Genomic DNA, 18739 nt, shown 5'->3' on the forward strand with positions numbered 1-18739 from the left:
CCGTTTTAGAGAAATCGCGTGCACAAAATCGGTAAGAAAAAGAACAATAATAACTAGTGATCCTAATTGTTCGCGAACAATTAGAGGGCTTTCCACCTACAATGATTTAAAAAAAGATATTTAAGAATATTTAAGATGATGTACGAATCTCAAAATGACCAAGAAAATTTAATTAATAATTTTCACGATGACCTTGACCTTTGACCTTGACCTCATTTTGAAGGTCAAAGGTCATCGGTCTTAATGCAAGTGACCCCATGTCTCTATCTATATTAATGTAAAAGCTATAAGCTTAAAAAATGTTAATGAAGACATTCAGGGGCAATAATTTGTTTAGGGTTTTCGGTTGCTTTCGGTTAGCTTATCAATGCGAAAAATACTTTGAAAGACCTTGAAAATGGATAAAAATTAATTTTGATGATGACCTTGACCTTTGACCTTGACCTCATTTTGAAGGTCAAAGGTCATCGGTCTTAATGCAAGTGGTCCCATGTCTCTATATATATTAATATAAAAGCTATAGGCTTAGATAATGATATTGGAGACTTTCAGGGGCAATAACTATGCTTAAGGGTTTTTGTATCCCTTTGATTATTTTTTCTTTGCAAGAGGGTTTTACTGTGAATTCATTAGCGAAGGTTTCGTGTCTCTATGACTTTCCGTTAAGTAGGAGTAGTGATAACAAGGTTTTCGACGTGAGTCTCCGAAATTCACAGAAGGGTCAGAGTTCAAAGTTGTAATGCATACTATCAAAACAAATCAAGAAGTCAATACTTAGCCATATAATATTTCAACGCTATCTTAAGCAGGAAAGAGAGTATAATTTTCAAGGTCAAAGGTCACCGATCCTATTCCAGTTGGTCCCATGTCTCTACGACAAACCGTGCTCAAGCTCGACATGTTTTACGAATAAATTGCAAAACATAGAGAGGCATTAACTCCCCTTAGGGGACACCGAATCCCTTCATTTTAAATTCTTCGCTTCTACTAATTACCCTCTATGTTTTAGAAAAGGTTTCATCCTCCTATCATTTACGGTTACAAAGTAGAAGTGCTAACAATGATTTCTGCGAAAGGTCAAATAACTCCGTAAGAGGTCAAAGTTCAATTACGCAGGGTGAACTGTATTCGTTTCTCAAGAAGTACTATATGATGGACTATAAAGTTTTTCGATAAGTCTTAAGACGAAAATTTTTTTTGACGGCAGGAAAATAATAATAATAACTAGTGATCCTAATTGTTCGCGAACAATTAGAGGGCTTCCCACCTTCTAGCGGTTTTTCAGTAGTGTTGAAATGCTAAAAGCCCCCCCCCCCTACCCCATCCCACCCTCACCCAAAAAAAAAAAAAAAATTGATTTGGCTAGAAAAGAAATTCAAATTTGCCGCCTAAATTTGAGTGTTGAGGTGTGTTCAATGCTTGGTTTCGCATTAAGTACCCGTCAAATTTGAGGGAGAAAAGGGGTGTGGGTGTTGGGTAGCCAGCACATATGCACATATCAGGTAAAAGTGTAATGGGACTTGTGCAGGTGTTTGGGGTGACTTTAGACCTGTTAGATGTGATATTTGGAGGTGCAAAGAAACCGGATGTGCCATTTTCCTAGATTGTAGTAACTGCTGGTGCATGCTGGGAGTCTATACAAGCCTCATGTTGTCAGATGTTGTGAAGATGCACTGGATTTGACCGTGTGTGTTGTGGATTGTGGAATTGAATATACAGTTTGTAATGGCTCATCCTATGTGTTCTAATTCACGGAGACAATGTCTTTCAGTCATTTCACCCAAGGAGGCATGCATATACGGATTGATAGGCTTTGACAACAAACAACCAAAATGGCGGCCGGTGAATTAGAAAGTGTCTGAGTGCATGTAGGATATCTGAACGGAGAATAGGAGTACTGCATCCCATCTGATCCTGCAGGTAAGTGTTTATTTGTTTACAATGACAGTCGGGATGGAATGTCAATGAGTTCAACTGTCAAGTAAAGTTGCATCATCATTATAAAAAAAAAAAACTTAGTCTTTATGTTGATGCAGGCAGACAATTGAATCTGGCCTATGTCTTTTCATGAATGTAAATGGAATTCATGTTTGATTGACAAGACAGTCAAGAAATGGAAGAAGTGGGTGTAGGTCAGATGTGTAGGTGTAGGTCAGATTAGCTAGAATCCTGTAATTGTTGCATGGCATGAGACCGGTCAAAATAGTGTATTGAAACAGCTGATCACAATCAGATCACTTGAAGGGTGGGGGATTTCTTCCTTGGGGACGACAGGCGTGATGGGTGGGTTGGCCTTACTCGTGGAGACTGGCCCCTGGATGCGTGACCTTGACCTTTGACCTTGACCCACTTTCAAGGTCAAACCTCAAAAATCCTGTTGTTGGGCATGAAACCGGTCAAAATAGTGTATTATAAACAGCTGAGGACAGACAGATCACTTGAAGGGTGGGGGGTTTCTTCCTTGGGGACGACAGGCGTGATGGGTGGGTTGGCCTTACTCGTGGAGACTGGCCCCTGGATGGGTGACCTTGACCTTTGACCTTGACCCACGTTCAAGGTCAAACTTCAAAAACCCATGGGGGAGAAAGTGTGACCTTGACCTTTGACCTTGACCTGATTTTGAAGGTCAGAGAGGTCATGGGGCTTCGTTTAAGTGGTCCCGCGTCTCTATCTACATCCGTGAAGAAGTTGTGGGCTCGAACGACGACGTCGGAGACTTTCGGGGGCGAGAACCGTGCTTCGGGGTTCTCGGTTTCCCTCGGTCAACTTTTCTGTGCGAGAGCGTTTCATCTGGAATTCGTCGGCGAAGGTCTCGCCTCTCCACGACTTGCGGTCTAGTGAGAGTAGCGATAACGGGGTTTTCGACGTTAAGTCGCCGCCATTCGCAGAGTGGTCAAAGTTCAGAGTTGACATTCGTGATGCCGAGACCGGTCCAAAATTCCTTGCTGACCCATGTGATATTTCGATGCTATCTGAAGCGTGAAAGAGCGTATAAAAAGTGCCATTTTCTGGCCATTCTGGATGACCTTGACCTTTGACCTTGACCTACTTTTTCAAGGTCAAGGTCACCCAACCCGTCCCAGTGGGTTCCGTCTCTCTACGACGAAGACTTTAGGAGTCGTCAATTTGTAGGGGACAAATCGTAAAACATGAGGGGGCATTAACTCCCTTTAGGGGACACCGAATCCCTTCATTTGAAATTCTTCGCTTCTACTAATTACCCTCTGTGTTTTAGAAAAGGTTTCATCCTCCTATCATTTACGGTTACAAAGTAGAAGTGCTAACAATGATTTCTGCGAAAGGTCAAATAACTCCGTAAGGGGTCAAAGTTCAATTACGCAGGGTGAACTGTATTCGTTTCTCAAGAAGTACTATATGATGGACTATAAAGTTTTTCGATAAGTCTTAAGACGAAGATTTTTTTTGACGGCAGGAAAATAATAATAATAATAATAATAATAATAATAAACAGAACAATAACAATAGGACTTTCCACTGAAAGGTGGAAAGCCCTAACTAGTAATCCTAATTGTTCGCGAACAATTAGAGGTCTTTCCACCTTTTCTGGATTTGTTTCTTGACCTTCAATCTTGATCCATTCTTCAGTAGGTCAAATGAGGCCAAAAAACTTTCAAGTCAATGTAAACTTGGAAAACTTTCAGGGGCCATAACTATTTAAAGGGGTTGGTGAATCTTTTCGCACTGAATAGATTGAAGAGTCTACTAAATCAGTACAAAACATTAATGATTAAGGTTTGGTATCTCCAGGGTTAACGGTTTCGAAGGACTAGTGATAACAAGCTTTATTTGTAAGATGGGCAATAATTTTTAAAGGAGCCCGGCTTAAGGGCCAAGAAAGATGTTTTAATTGGTTTTAAAAGAACATACTAATGATGCAATGAAAAATGATGTATGTTGAAAGACAAAAGAGATATAAAAAGAGCTAAATTCTCAATATTTGAAGAAACTTTGACCTTTGACCTTTACATAATATTCAGGGTCAAAGGTCAATGATCACATTGCAGTTGGTCCCATGTTTCTATGATTATCCGTTTAAAAGTTAACGATTAGCACAAACACATAAAAGGGCAATAACTCATATAAGGGGTCAGCGGATCCTTTCACACTGCAGATGTTGAAGTTGTGCTTTGAGAAACCGAAGACATTAGTGAAGGTTTGGTGTCTCTATGGTCTATGGTTTCAAAGGGGTAGCGATAACAAGGTTAATAATGTAAGGGGCAATAACTTTTAAAGGGCTCAGTCTTAGGGTACAGGTATCAAATCTTTAAAATGAATTTAAAAGGACATACTAAAGATTCAATTATATGTAGTATATGTTGAAAGACAAAAGAGATCTAAAAAGAGCTACATTTCTCATATTTTGAATGACCTTGACCTTTAACCTTGACATAAATTAAAAGGTCAAAGAATGGAGATTCTAATGCAGTTGGTCCCATGTCTCTAGAATAAATGGTTTTAAATTTTTTTAATTATTTGTAAAAATCAAAAACTTTCAGGGGCAATAACTCATAAAAGGGGTCAAAGAATCTTTTCGCAATGAATAGATTGAAGAGTCTGTTTGAATAGTTGAAGACATTGGTGAAGGTTTGGTGTCTCTACGGTCTATGGTTTCAGAGGAGTAGCGATAACAATGTTAATACTGTAAAGGGCAATAACTTTTAAAGGGGTCAATGTTAGGGTACAGGAATTAAATCTTTCAAATAGATTTAAAAGGACATACTAGAGATGCAATGATATGTAGTATATGTTGAAAGACAAAAGAGATATAAAAAGAGCTAAATTTCTCATATTTTGAATGACCTTGACCTTTGACCTTGACATAAATTAAAAGGTCAAAGGATGAAGATTCTAATGCAGTTCGTCCCATGTCTCTAGGATAAATGGTTTTAATTTTTTTCAATTATTTGTAAAAATCAAAAACTTTCAGGGGCAATAACTCATAAAAGGGGTCGAATAATCTTTTCGCAATGAATAGATTGAGTCTCCTTGACTAGTCGAAGACATTGGTGAAGGTTTGGTATCTTTACGGTGTACGGTTTCGGAGGAGTAGCGATAACAAGGTTAATACTCTAAGGGGCAATAACTTTTAAAGGGGTCAGTCTTAAGGTACAGGAATTAAATCTTTAAAATAGATTTAAAAGGACATACTAAGAATGCAATGATATGTAGTATATGTTGAAAGACAAAAGCGATCTAAAAAGAGCTAAATTTCTCATATTTTGAATGACCTTGACCTTGACATAAATTAAAAGGTCAAAGGATGAAGATTCTAATGCAGTTGGTCCCATGTCTCTAGGATAAATGGTTTTAATTTTTTTCAATTATTTGTAAAAATTAAAAACTTTCAGGGGCAATAAATCATAAAAGGGGTCGAAGAATCTTTTTGAAATGAATAGATTGAAGATTCTCCTTGACTAGTCGAAGACATTGGTGAAGGTTTGGTATCTTTACGGTGTACGATTTCGGAGGAGTAGCGATAACAAGCTTTTATTGCAAAAGGGGCAATAACTCCTTGAGGGGTCAAAGTTCATATACGCAGGGTGAACTGCCAAAATCTTTTAAGGAGTACATTCTTATGGACTATAAATCTTTTCGATAAATCTTGAAACTCAAAATCACGGGGAGGAAAAATAATAATAACTAGTAATCCTAATTGTTCGCGAACAATTAGAGGGCTTTCCACCTACAATGATTTAAAAAAAGATATTTAAGAATATTTAAGATGATGTACGAAACTCAAAACGACCTTGAAAATTTAAATAATAATTTTCACGATGACTTTGACCTCATTTTGAAGGTCAAAGGTCATCGCTCTTAATGCAAATGATCCCATGTCTCTATCTATATTAATGTAAAAGCTATCAGCTTAAAAACGTTAATCAAGACATTCAGGGGCAATAATTTGTTTAGGGGTTTTCGGTTACTTTCGGTTAGTTTCTCAATGCTAAAAATCCTTTGAAGGACCTTTAAAATGGAAAAAAAAATGATGATGACCTTGACCTTTGACCTTGACCTCATTTTGAAGGTGAAAGGTCATCGATCTTAAAGCAAGTGGCCCCATGTCTCTATCTATATTAATATAAAAGTTATAGGCTTAGATAATGATATTGGAGACTTTCAGGGGCAATAACTATGCTTAAGGGTTTTCGTATCCCTTTGATTATTTTTTCTTTGCAAGAGGGTTTTACTGTGAATTCATTAGCGAAGGTTTCGTGTCTCTATGACTTTCCGTTAAGTAGGAGTAGCGATAACAAGGTTTTCGACGCGAGTCTCCGAAATTCACAGAAGGGTCAAAGTTCAAAGTTGTAATGCATACTATCAAAACCAATCAAGAAGTCAATACTTAGCCATATAATATTTCAACGCTATCTTAAGCAGGAAAGAGAGTATAAAAAGTGCTATTTTTTCCTCTTTTCTGATGACCTTGACCTTTGACCTTGACCTAATTTTCAAGGTCAAAGGTCACCGATCCTATTCCAGTTGGTCCCATGTCTCTACGACAAACCGTTCTCAAGCTCGACATGTTTTACGAATAAATCGCAAAACATAGAGAGGCATTAACTCCCTTTAAGGGACACCGAATCCCTTCATTTTAAATTCTTCGCTTCTACTAATTACCCTCTATGTTTTAGAAAAGGTTTCATCCTCCTATCATTTACGGTTACAAAGTAGAAGCGCTAACAATGATTTCTGCGAAAGGTCCAATAACTCCGTAAGGGGTCAAAGTTCAATTACGCAGGGTGAACTGTATTCGTTTCTCAAGAAGTACTATATGATGGGCTATAAAGTTTTTCAATAAGTCTTAAGACGAAAATTTTTTTGACGGCAGGAAAATAACAATAGGACTTTCCACAGAAAGGTGGAAAGCCCTAATAATAATAATAATAATAAACAGAAGAATATCAATAGGTCTTTCCACAGAAAGGTGGAAAGACCTAATAATAAACAGAACAATTAGTGATCCTAATTGTTCGCGAACAATTAGAGGGCTTTCCACCTACAATGATTTAAAAAAAAAGATATTTAAGAATATTTAAGATGATGTACGAATCTCAAAATGACCAAGAAAATTTCATTAAAAATTTTCACGATGATCTTGATCTTTGACCTTGACCTCATTTTGAAGGTCAAAGGTCATCGGTCTTAATGCAAGTGATCCCATGTCTCTATCTATATTAATGTAAAAGGTATAAGCTTAAAAAAAGTTAATGAAGACATTCAGGGGCAATATTTTTTTATGGGTTTTCGGTTACTTTCGGTTAGCTTATCAATGCTAAAAATACTTTGAAAGACCTTGAAAATGGATAAAAATTAATTTTGATGATGACCTTGACCTTTGACCTTGACCTCATTTTGAAGGTCAAAGGTCATCGGTCTTAATGCAAGTGGTCCCATGTCTCTATCTATATTAATATAAAAGTTATAGGCTTAGATAATGATATTGGAGATTTTCAGGGGCAATAGCTATGCTTAAGGGTTTTTGTATCCCTTTGATTATTTTTTTCTTTGCAAGAGGGTTTTACTGTGAATTCATTAGCGAAGGTTTCGTGTCTCTATGACTTTCCGTTAAGTAGGAGTAGCGATAACAAGGTTTTCGACGCGAGTCTCCGAAATTCACAGAAGGGTCAGAGTTCAAAGTTGTAATGCATACTATCAAAACCAATCAAGAAGTCAATACTTACCCATATAATATTTCAACGCTATCTTAAGCAGGAAAGAGAGTATAAAAAGTGCTATTTTTTCCTCTTTTCTGATGACCTTGACCTTTGACCTTGACCTAATTGTCTAGGTCAAAGGTCACCGATCCTATCCCAGTTGGTCTCATCTTTCTACGACAAACCGTGCTCAAGCTCGACATGTTTTACGAATAAATCACAAAACATAAAGAGGCATTAACTCCCCTTAGGGGACACCGAATCCCTTCATTTTAAATTCTTCGCTTCTACTAATTACCCTCTATGTTTTACAAAAGGTTTCATCCTCCTATCATTTACGGTTACAAAGTAGAAGTGCTAACAATGATTTCTGCGAAAGGTCAAATAACTCCGTAAGGGTTCAAAGTTCAATTACGCAGGGTGAACTGTATTCGTTTCTCAAGAAGTACTATATGATGGACTATAAAGTTTTTCGATAAGTCTTAAGACGAAAATTTTTTTTGACGGCAGGAAAATAATAATAATAATAATAACTAGTGATCCTAATTGTTCGCGAACAATTAGAGGGCTTCCCACCTTCTAGCGGTTTTTCAGTAGTGTTGAAATGCTAAAAGCCCCCCCCCCCTACCCCACCCCACCCTCACCAAAAAAAAAAAAATTGATTTGGCTAGAAAAGAAATTCAAATTTGCCGCCTAAATTTGAGTGTTGAGGTGTGTTCAATGCTTGGTTTCGCATTAAGTACCCGTCAAATTTGAGGGAGAAAAGGGGTGTGGGTGTTGGGTAGCCAGCACATATGCACATATCAGGTAAAAGTGTAATGGGACTTGTGCAGGTGTTTGGGGTGACTTTGGACCTGTTAGATAGGATATTTGGAGGTGCAAAGAAACCGGATGTGCCATTTTCCTAGATTGTAGTAACTGCTGGTGCATGCTGGGAGTCTACAAGCCTCATGTTATCAGATGTTGTGAAGATGCACTGGATTTGACCGTGTGTGTTGTGGATTGTGGAATTGAATATACAGTTTGTAATTGCTCATCCTATGTGTTCTAATTCACGGAGACAATGTCTTTCAGTCATTTCACCCAAGGAGGCATGCATATACGGATTTATAGGCTTTGATAACAAACAACCAAAATGGCGGCCGGACTGAATTAGAAAGTGTCTGAGTGCATGTAGGATATCTGAACGGAGAATAGGAGTACTGCATCCCATCTGATCCTGCAGGTAAGTGTTTATTTGTTTACAATGACAGTCGGGATGGAATGTCAATGAGTTCAACTGTCAAGTAAAGTTGCATCATCATTATAAAAAAAAAAACAACTTAGTCTTTATGTTGATGCAGACAGACAATTGAATCTGGCCTATGTCTTTTCATGAATGTAAATGGAATTCATGTTTGATTGACAAGACAGTCAAGAAATGGAAGAAATGGGTGTAGGTCAGATGTGTAGGTGTAGGTCAGATTAGCTAGAATCCTGTAATTGTTGCATGGCATGAGACCGGTCAAAATAGTGTATTGAAACAGCTGATCACAGACAGATCACTTGAAGGGTGGGGGATTTCTTCCTTGGGGACGACAGGCGTGATGGGTGGGTTGGCCTTACTCGTGGAGACTGGCCCCTGGATGCGTGACCTTGACCTTTGACCTTGACCCACTTTCAAGTTCAAACCTCAAAAACCCATGGGGGAGAAAGTGTGACCTTGACCTTGACCTCATTTTGAAGGTCAGAGAGGTCACGGGGCTTCGTTTAAGTGGTCCCACGTCTCCATCTACATCCGTGAAGAAGTTGTGGGCTCGAACGACGACGTCGGAGACTTTCGGGGGCGAGAACCGTGCTTCAGGGTTCTCGGTTTCCCTCGGTCAACTTTTCTGTGCGAGAGTGTTTCATCTGGAATTCGTCGGCGAAGGTCTCGCCTCTCCACGACTTGCGGTCTAGTGAGAGTAGCGATAACGGGGTTTTCGACGTTAAGTCGCTGCCATTCGCAGAGTGGTCAAAGTTCAGAGTTGACATTCGTGATGCCGAGACCGGTCCAAAATTCCTTGCTGACCCATGTGATATTTCGATGCTATCTGAAGCGTGAAAGAGCGTATAAAAAGTGCCATTTTCTGGCCATTCTGGGTGACCTTGATCTTTGACCTTGACCTACTTTTTCAAGGTCAAGGTCACCCAACCCGTTCCAGTGGGTTCCGTCTCTCTACGACGAAGACTTTAGGAGTCGTCAATTTGTAAGGGACAAATTGCAAAACATGAGGGGGCATTAACTCCCTTTAGGGGACACCGAATCCCTTCATTTGAAATTCTTCGCTTCTACTAATTGACCTCTATGCTTCAGCAAAGGTTTCATCCTCTTATCCTTTACGGTTGAAAAGGAGTAGCGATAACAATGATTTCTGCTAAAAGGTCCGATAACTCTGTAAGGGGTCAAAGTTCCATGACGCAGGGTGAAATGTATTCGTTTCTCAAGAAGTGCTATAGGATGGACTCTAAAGTTTTTCGATAAGTCTTAAGACGAACATTTTTTTGGACGGCAGGAAAATAATAATAATAATAACTAGTGATCCTAATTGTTCGCGAACAATTAGAGGGCTTCCCACCTTCTAGCGGTTTTTCAGTAGTGTTGAAATGCTAAAAGCCCCCCCCTACCCCATCCCACCCTCACCCAAAAAAAAAAAAAATTGATTTGGCTAGAAAAGAAATTCAAATTTGCCGCCTAAATTTGAGTGTTGAGGTGTGTTCAATGCTTGGTTTCGCATTAAGTACCCGTCAAATTTGAGGGAGAAAAGGGGTGTGGGTGTTGGGTAGCCAGCACATATGCACATATCAGGTAAAAGTGTAATGGGACTTGTGCAGGTGTTTGGGGTGACTTTAGACCTGTTAGATGTGATATTTGGAGGTGCAAAGAAACCGGATGTGCCATTTTCCTAGATTGTAGTAACTGCTGGTGCATGCTGGGAGTCTATACAAGCCTCATGTTGTCAGATGTTGTGAAGATGCACTGGATTTGACCGTGTGTGTTGTGGATTGTGGAATTGAATATACAGTTTGTAATGGCTCATCCTATGTGTTCTAATTCACGGAGACAATGTCTTTCAGTCATTTCACCCAAGGAGGCATGCATATACGGATTGATAGGCTTTGACAACAAACAACCAAAATGGCGGCCGGTGAATTAGAAAGTGTCTGAGTGCATGTAGGATATCTGAACGGAGAATAGGAGTACTGCATCCCATCTGATCCTGCAGGTAAGTGTTTATTTGTTTACAATGACAGTCGGGATGGAATGTCAATGAGTTCAACTGTCAAGTAAAGTTGCATCATCATTATAAAAAAAAAAACTTAGTCTTTATGTTGATGCAGGCAGACAATTGAATCTGGCCTATGTCTTTTCATGAATGTAAATGGAATTCATGTTTGATTGACAAGACAGTCAAGAAATGGAAGAAGTGGGTGTAGGTCAGATGTGTAGGTGTAGGTCAGATTAGCTAGAATCCTGTAATTGTTGCATGGCATGAGACCGGTCAAAATAGTGTATTGAAACAGCTGATCACAATCAGATCACTTGAAGGGTGGGGGATTTCTTCCTTGGGGACGACAGGCGTGATGGGTGGGTTGGCCTTACTCGTGGAGACTGGCCCCTGGATGCGTGACCTTGACCTTTGACCTTGACCCACTTTCAAGGTCAAACCTCAAAAATCCTGTTGTTGGGCATGAAACCGGTCAAAATAGTGTATTATAAACAGCTGAGGACAGACAGATCACTTGAAGGGTGGGGGGTTTCTTCCTTGGGGACGACAGGCGTGATGGGTGGGTTGGCCTTACTCGTGGAGACTGGCCCCTGGATGGGTGACCTTGACCTTTGACCTTGACCCACGTTCAAGGTCAAACTTCAAAAACCCATGGGGGAGAAAGTGTGACCTTGACCTTTGACCTTGACCTGATTTTGAAGGTCAGAGAGGTCATGGGGCTTCGTTTAAGTGGTCCCGCGTCTCTATCTACATCCGTGAAGAAGTTGTGGGCTCGAACGACGACGTCGGAGACTTTCGGGGGCGAGAACCGTGCTTCGGGGTTCTCGGTTTCCCTCGGTCAACTTTTCTGTGCGAGAGCGTTTCATCTGGAATTCGTCGGCGAAGGTCTCGCCTCTCCACGACTTGCGGTCTAGTGAGAGTAGCGATAACGGGGTTTTCGACGTTAAGTCGCCGCCATTCGCAGAGTGGTCAAAGTTCAGAGTTGACATTCGTGATGCCGAGACCGGTCCAAAATTCCTTGCTGACCCATGTGATATTTCGATGCTATCTGAAGCGTGAAAGAGCGTATAAAAAGTGCCATTTTCTGGCCATTCTGGATGACCTTGACCTTTGACCTTGACCTACTTTTTCAAGGTCAAGGTCACCCAACCCGTCCCAGTGGGTTCCGTCTCTCTACGACGAAGACTTTAGGAGTCGTCAATTTGTAGGGGACAAATCGCAAAACATGAGGGGGCATTAACTCCCTTTAGGGGACACCGAATCCCTTCATTTGAAATTCTTCGCTTCTACTAATTACCCTCTGTGTTTTAGAAAAGGTTTCATCCTCCTATCATTTACGGTTACAAAGTAGAAGTGCTAACAATGATTTCTGCGAAAGGTCAAATAACTCCGTAAGGGGTCAAAGTTCAATTACGCAGGGTGAACTGTATTCGTTTCTCAAGAAGTACTATATGATGGACTATAAAGTTTTTCGATAAGTCTTAAGACGAAGATTTTTTTTGACGGCAGGAAAATAATAATAATAATAATAATAATAATAATAAACAGAACAATAACAATAGGACTTTCCACTGAAAGGTGGAAAGCCCTAATAAACAGAACAATAACAATAGGACTTTCCACTGAAAGGTGGAAAGCCCTAATAATAAACAGAACAATAACAATAGGATTTTCCACAGAAAGGTGGAAAGCCCTAATAACAATAGGACTTTCCACAGAAAGGTGGAAAGCCCTAATAATAATAGAGGAAAAGAAACATAAGAATCACTGTTGAGACGGAAGACCTTAACTAGAAACTCATTACTAGTAATGAGTAGGTCTTCCGTTATACTACTTCCTGTCGAGATTGGAAGTTTAAAAGCCATTCATTACAGTTGAATTTTATTTTCTTCACACATTATCCGTTGATATTAAGGTTATCAGTGTTGGAAACAAACTGCAGTTCAGATTGCTTTAGTCAAATTCGGTTCCAATTTGTGAAATGCATTGGAATTTTCAAAAATATATTTAAATCAACAAGTTATGATTCCTGTTGTCTATATTCACTTTCGGTCATGACCGGAAGAGCTCCAATCGAATAAATATTTTACTCTACATCTTAATAATTCTCAACTAATCATACTTTTAGCTTTCGACAAAAATACACATGTTTGAGACAACTTCAGGTTTTTCGGTCGGCACTTCCGGTGGACATATTTTACATGAACAAGACCTAATCATCATCCATAATAGCCCCAATATCTGTCCAAAAAAAAAAAACTTCAAAAAATTATATTTTTTATATCGCTTCCTGTCACGACCGGAAGTGACGGTTACGTACGATTCTCACATGATGCAAACACACTGATGACTGACTATCAGTCTTGAAAATTTGAGACTTCAGTCGTTCACATTTGCAGAATACTAGCTTGAACAAATTGTCAAATTGAAGACTGCAAATCTCGCGACCGGAAGTAGATTTCACCAAAATACTTTACGTTACTCTAGACATTTGCAATGTTTTGCAATGTCAATAACATACAAGAAAATCATTTGTAATACTCCATGTACAAGCGAGATTTAAGACAAAGTCAAAAACTCAATTTTTCCACTTTTTCTCACAAAACCGGAAGTTGCCGTTTTTTCTTCCGGTAGGGTCAACATATTTCAAAAGAACAAGAATGAAGCAATAAGCTAATGTTCGTTCTGCGTCAAAAGAAAAAATCTGAAATTTTCGATTTCTTTGATCACTTCCGGTGAGGTCCGGAAGTGACGGTTGACGGAGTTAACCATATTCGACAAACCTACTTGTCATGATCTATCATTCCTGAAAGTGTAGTGCCTTAATCTTTAACTGTTGCTGAGCAATTTCGTAACCAAAATCTCATTTTGAGGACAGGAAATCGCGCGACCGGAAGTAGATTTTACAAAGATATTTGACGTTACTCTAGATATTGTCGGTGTAGGTAACATATTTGAAAATTATTTCAAATGCTTCATTCACAAGCGACATTTATGGGAAATAAAAACGTTCAATTTATTTCGATTATCTCTTATAACCGGAAGTTGTCGTTTTTGTTTCCTGTGGGACTTACATATTTTGAAACTGCAAAAGAGATGCAATAAAGTGATGCAAGTTTTTATATAAAAAAAAAAGGAAAACTTGAAATTTTCGCTTTTTTTATCACTTCCGGTGACGACAGGAAGTGACGGCGGACGTGCTTAACCCAATTCGGCTCGCCTATTCCTTGAGGTCTATCACTCCTGTAAGATTGGTATCTTAATCTTTTACCGTTTCTGAGATCTCGCGTGGACAAAATATTTTTGAAAAAAAAAACGGAAATCGGATATATCTGACGAACGGAAGTGAATTTCAAAAAAATGAAAAAACCGTCTGGAGGTATTTATATTTTCTATCATCCAGGGTTTGACACTAAGGCACGTCCGACCGACCGAGTCTACTAAATGATAGGTCCGGTTGGGTAAAATGTCGATTTACTAGTCCGACTGGTCGTGTTAAATAATAAACAAGAAACTACCAATCTTGAACCGTGTGGTGGAATAATCTCTATTTTCAGTTCTAATAAATAAGTCGCGGTCGGCAGTGATGTTTTACGACATCTACTCGATGTTCATTTTAAACAGTTTATTTGAATTGACTATTTATCAAGTTAATAAATTATGTCGTAAACGTTTGTCATTTACATGAAGTATTTATTTATGGAAAGTTGGTCAGGGCTAGTGGATATAAAGTCAGGTCTAGTAAAAATCGTTTGAAGTAGCCCGACTGGTCTAGTGCTGAAAAAAGTAAATGTAAAACCCTGTCATCCCTGAAAATTTCAAGAAAATCCATCCAGCCATCTCTGAGAAATCTTCAGTGAAAAAAAAAGAATAATAATAAAAAGAATAATAACTAGAAACTTGTTGCCGTGGCAACAAGAAGGTCTTCCGTTCTTTCCGTGTCCAGTAGATAACCTTAAATTCTTCATTTGTTAAAAAGTGGGAAAAAAATATTCGAGTAATCTGGGGGGATTGAACCCGGGTCGCCCGCATGGAAATCCACCATGGAGGACCTCGCTTCAAAATTAAAACTACGAATATCTAGAGTTTTGTTTGATCAATTTAAAAACAAATATCATATTCAGCATTCTCTAAAGAGTCTCTATTGATCTTACCTTTATCAAAGAAAAACATTAAAAAGCAAAAAAGTTAAAAAAAATCTATTTTTTAAAATTCGCTTCCCGTAGCGACCGGATGTGACGGCGGACGTGCTTAACCCAATTCGGCTCGCCTACTCCTTAAGGTCTATCACTCCTGTAAGTTTGGTATCTTAATCTTTTACCGTTTCTGAGATCTCGCGCGGACAAAATATTTTTGAAAAAAGCGGAAATCCGACATATCTGACGAACAAAAGTGAATTTCAAAAAAGTGAGAGAAAAAATCTGGAGGTATATATATTCTCTATCATCCCTAAAAATTTCAAGAAAATCCATCCAGCCATCTCTGAGAAATCTTCAGTGAAAAAAAAAGAATAATAATAATAATAACTAGACACTCATTACTAGTAATGAGTAGGTCTTCCGTTAGACCACTTCCGGTAAAGAGCTTTCTGTTCCTACAAAAACCATTTAAATGTATCAGAAAATGTGCCTTAACAATGAATGAGAAATGTATTATCGAATTTTTTACTCCTTTCTCGTAACTTCCGGTGACGACCTGAAGTACTATTCAGATGCGTTTTCATATAAATAAGAGCGACTCTTTACTGTCTATATTCCCTGAAAATTTCACGTCTCTATCTGAAAGAGTTCTCAAAAAAAAGAAGTAAACCTAAGAAAGAAAAAGTAGTAGGTTACTACCGACCGGAAGTCAATTTTGAAAAACAAAATTATCAAAACTTTAGAAGTTGATACTTTTATTAAGACATGTGAAAATCATATGAAAGACTTCAAATATCAGCGAGATTTATGGGGACAAAGAGACGAAAATTAAAAAGGTATTTTATCAAGAAACCGGAAGTACTCGTTTTGACTACCGACAGAGTCAATATTCTTTTGATACTTTGAAAGAGACTTAATAAACTAGTATAGGTTTCAATTTAAAGGAAACAGTTTGAAATTTGCGATTCTTTCAATCACTTCCGGTGACGACAGGAAGTGACGGTCGACATGTTCAACCCACTACTGCACGCCTACAAACGGAGATTGATCATCCCTGAATGTTTGATGAACCTATATTTGACCTTTTCCAAGAAAAATGCTGGACAAAATTCCTTTTGAGAAACAGAAAATCAGCCATATTTTCCGACCGGAAGTGAATTTTGTAAAAACACAAATAATTATAGCAAGGTCATTTCATAAAACATTATTCCTGAAAATTTCAGCTATCTCAGAGAAATCACTCGAAGAAATCGGAAAATCGACAATTTTTCAAATACTTCCGGTAGAGACCAGAAGTGACGAATAAAAAAATTGAATGTATGTCTACAATGGACTAATGTTAGTTGATCAACTCTACAAGTTCCAAGCATCTATCTATATTCATTATTGAGAAACTGAAAAAACAAGGTTTGAATATGTCCACCCTATATCTCACGACCCGAAGTGAATTTTTTCAAAAATATTGAAATTTACTTTAGACATTTATAGTGTCTATAACATATATAAAATTCAAATCATTAACTTGTTTTATGACCGAGATTTATGGCACTGAAAAATGAGAGAATGAATAGTCTTTCTTTGATATAACCGGAAGTTGGAGTTTCAACTTCCGGTGGGGTCAACATTTTTTTGAGAATTAGAACCAGACCTAGTAAACCGATATAGATTTCAGTTTGAAAGAAAAAAGTTTGAAATATATGATTCATTTAATGACTTCCGGTGACGAACGGAAGTGACGGTCGACATTCTTAACCACCTACTGCACGCCTACAAAGTGAGGTCTATTAACTCTGAAAATTTGGTGACTCTATCTTTTACCCTTTCTGAGAAAAACGCTGGACAACGAAAACAGCTAATAAGCCGTATTTGCCGACCGGAAGTAAATTTTACAAAAATAGTTGACGTTACTCTAGACATTTATAGTGACTATTATATATTTAAAACTCAACTCATTACCTAGTTTCATGACCGAGATTTATGGCACTGAAAAATGAGAGAATGAATAGGCTTTCTTTGATATAACCGGAAGTTGAAGATTCAACTTCCGGTGGGGTCAACATTTTTTGAGAATTAGAACGAGATATAGTAAACCGAAATAGGTTTCAATTTGAAAGAAAAAAGTTTGAAATTCACTTTTCCTTTAATCACTTCCGGTGACGACCGGAAGTGACGGCCGACATTCTTAACCCCCTACTGCACGCCTACAAAGTGAGATCTATTAACTCTGAAAATTTGGTGACTCTCTCTTTTACCGTCTCTGAGAAAAACGCTGGACAAAATATCTTGTAAAAAGACGAAAATTGGACATATCTTGCGACCGGAAGTGAATTTTGAAAAAATGAAAAAAAGCCTCAAGGTACCATCGTTCTCTATAACCTGTGAAAGTTTCAGGAAAATCCATCCAACGGTCTCGGAGACGAAAGGGAAAATAATAATAATAATAATAACTAGACACGATCTCGTTGCGAGGAACGAGTAGGTCTTCCGTCCGATTTGTTGATGCACTCGGAGTTAAAAAAAAAAAAAAAAAAAGACAAATGAGTCCCAATTTAGTTTCCGACTTTAAGACACTTTAGATATAATCAATTTTTCATATCATAAGCTTCTGAAGCAAAGTTGCGGTGAAATTCGTTTGAAATTCGACTCTCCAGGCGAGCCATAAGGCCCGCGGGCCTATTTCTTGATGTCATTTGTTAACCCTCTATAGACTCAACAACTTTAGTTCTATATGTCTTTACAAAATATTTACCTGTAAAAAGTTATTGAGATCGACCGATATCGACAAAAAATCGACTCTACAGGCGAGCCATTAGGACCATAGGCCTATTTCTTGATATCAATCGATAGATCTCGATAAACTGAACAACTTTTGTTCAATATGTCCTTACAAAATATTTACCAGTTACAAGTTTTTGAAATCGACTGATATCGACAAAAATCGACTCTACAGGCGAGCCATGAGGCCCACAGACCCATTTTTTGATATTGATCGATAGGTTATGACACATTGAACAACTTTTGTTCAATAATGCTTTTCAAAAAATATGTCGTTTTAAAGATATGAGGCGTCAAATATTTACGATTTTGGCTCTTAAAATCTCTAATTACGTAACATATGACCTACTTTTTGATTTGATAAGATCAAGCTCGTTGAGATGAACATTTCCGCTTCTACAACTTATTATAAAATATTAATAGTTTCTGAGATATTCTCAAAAACATTTGGACCCTTCTGAACCCCTAATTTAAAGGGCCAGCCCGTTTTGCTTGATATCGTAAGAAAGGCCTTGTCATTTTAAACATTTTTTGCTCAACAAGTATTTAGAAATTCTTTACCGTTCTCGAGTTATCTCTACAAGAAATATTTAGGGGCCAAACTGTAACTCCCTAACGGGGCCACATAGGGAAAAAACGAAATGTACATATTGTTTAGATTATCATTCTGAACAACTTTTGTTTAATAATGCTTTTCAAAATAGTTGTCGTTTTCAAGATATGAGGCGTCAATTATTTTTGATTTTGGCCCTTAAAATGCCTTATTACGTAACATATAACCTACTTTTTGATTTGATAAGAACAAGCTCGTTTAGATGAATATTTCCGCTTCAATGACTTATTACAAAATATTAATAGTTTCTGAGATATTCTCATCAACCTTTGGACCCTTCTGGGCCCC

At 38.1% G+C, this 18739-nt stretch overlaps 1 protein-coding gene and 1 long non-coding RNA gene across 2 annotated transcripts in view; one reads left to right on the plus strand and one right to left on the minus strand.

Moving 5' to 3' along the window:
- LOC125656182 (uncharacterized) overlaps window positions 1–18739 on the minus strand; it is a 374718-nt gene that overhangs the window by 154074 nt on the left and 201905 nt on the right. The window lies entirely within an intron of this gene.
- Window positions 863–9093, plus strand: LOC130047791 (uncharacterized). Its single transcript, XR_008796607.1, has 2 exons — window positions 863–1920; window positions 8751–9093. It is a non-coding gene; the product is annotated as an uncharacterized LOC130047791 (long non-coding RNA).

Source organism: Ostrea edulis, chromosome 7, assembly GCF_947568905.1.
Source record: "Ostrea edulis chromosome 7, xbOstEdul1.1, whole genome shotgun sequence".
NCBI lineage: Eukaryota > Metazoa > Mollusca > Bivalvia > Ostreida > Ostreidae > Ostrea > Ostrea edulis.